Raw genomic sequence first — 2,074 nt, 5'->3', positions numbered from 1 at the left:
GCTGAGTGTGCAGCAGGGAAGGCCTGTGGGCGGGAGTGCCTGTGTCTCATAGCCAAAGAGCTGGATTAACGGCACTGAGGGGACTTTCCAGTCGTCACTTGTATGCTTCGTGCGCTAAGGGAAAACATGAGTGTTGTAAGACTCACTGTACTGCTGCTTTGTGCTTCAGGGTTGACACAGTTATTAAGGCAATGCTCAGGGCTTTGAATTCTGAAAGCCACAGCACTTGTTTCAGCTCTCGGAAAGAGGTTAGCATGTACAATGTGCCACCTCCTTATTTAATCAAAGCTTTAGAAGAATAGAACTGTATGACACAGCACACATGTTAAAATTTTACATAACAAGTGAGGCGAGTGCTCTTAACCAGATCAAAACCAACCTCTAAAAGCCTTGTATTACAAAACTTCACAGCTTCATTGTACAGTTCCATTTACACCTTTTAGAGAAAGGATATAATGAATGAGGTTTTCTGATACTCTGCTAGTGTGGAATCACTAAGGATCATTCTGCATCTGCAAAACAATTGACAGGCTCAACTGAAGCCAGTCATGATAAAGGCAAGGACCATACCACTGTGTTGGAGGTAAGATGGACCTTCTGCCCATTCTCAGCACGGTAACTGCAAGGTTTGGAGCCATCCTGATGTCACAGGAATAACTGCAATACTGTCAGAAGTCCCTAACTTGTGTTGGAAGAGCATAAAGACTTCAGCAGTATTATTTCTTGTTCAGGTCTGGTCAGATGGTTGGAGATAACCAAGGAGATAGCTGGGCTGAGTACAAAGCCTTGGGCAAACTCTAATGATCTAATGCAAGCCCTGTGCAGGATCACAACTGTAATAATCATGACTAATAACTCGCTCTTGGATCCTTTTACTCAGCAGTCTGAAAGTGCTAACTGCCACCTAAATACAGTTGAAAAAGTGACTCAAAGATTAGGTATATTTGTTTCAATCTTTCTTACAAAAACGGAAGCTGGACACTTCATGAGAAAAATGTTGAAATCTCTCCTGTATAAAACCTTCAGAGTGCTCTGTGGTTTCAGCTGGATTGACACATGGTCAGCATTTTCTGACATGGAAATGGTTAAAAACAAATACATGTTCAAGCTTAGTGTATTGTGTCCTGTTCTGAACTGAAATGGAAATACTGATTAGAAAATGTGTGTAAAGAACAAACTTGTCTGGAGATTAAATGCTGCTGATTGAATGATGCATCAAACTGTCACAGCAACAGTTTTTAGTGACTCATGTTTTATGAATATTTACCAGAGCTGTCCTGGATGAGAGGAATTCACATTACTTCCAGCCTACTGCTAAAATCTTGGGTCTCCTTTACCTAGGAGTAAGTTCTTGCTGTGTTAGCAAAGCACTTGCTGAGCAAGGGGAAATCGATGGGACTGTTTTGCTTTACATGTGTGGAGTACCAGCCCTGTCATCCATGGTGGTATAGATACCTACCACGACCAGGTGAAGAAGCTGTTATTCAGGAACAGTGCAAGGCCATCGAGTCACGTTTCTGTATGCACAAATCTCACGCAGGGGAGAAGGATCCAACAGGTGCTGATAAATGCCAGTTGCACCTTCCCCATGATAAGCTGTTAACCAGTCCTTGTCTCTTTTATCACTGCCACTGTCTGTGAAGGGGGTGCTGTGGTCCTGAGCAGTGATGGTTAGTATCAGGATATGGACTGTGCAAGATACGGTGGGTCTGGTTGTTCTCTCCTTCCGTGTAAAAGCAACTCACACCATTTGCAGGCTCTTTCCCAACCACTCTCTGAACTGAATTTCAGCTGAATTGCTACAGGGCTTTCTAGGAGATGAGAAAATTGCTGCCCTATTTGGCATTAACGTGAACACAAGTATTTACCTCAGGAAAGGTGTGTGTCCAGCTAGTTAAGACTGACAGCCCTCCTTTGCCAGGATAGGCTGGATTTACTCATAGTACCATTTCTGAAATGCTGGAGGGCTGGGACATCATGGCCCAAGGATTTTGTGGAAGCTGAACTCAAAGTGAAGAGCCTTTCAGATTTTACTAGGACAGACATTTCTCTGTTAGTCTATGAAGCCTGTGTA

Source organism: Buceros rhinoceros, unplaced genomic scaffold (assembly GCF_000710305.1).
Source record: "Buceros rhinoceros silvestris isolate BGI_N320 unplaced genomic scaffold, ASM71030v1 scaffold22355, whole genome shotgun sequence".
In the NCBI taxonomy this organism is placed as follows: Eukaryota; Metazoa; Chordata; class Aves; order Bucerotiformes; family Bucerotidae; genus Buceros; species Buceros rhinoceros.
This window is presented reverse-complemented; position numbering follows the sequence as displayed.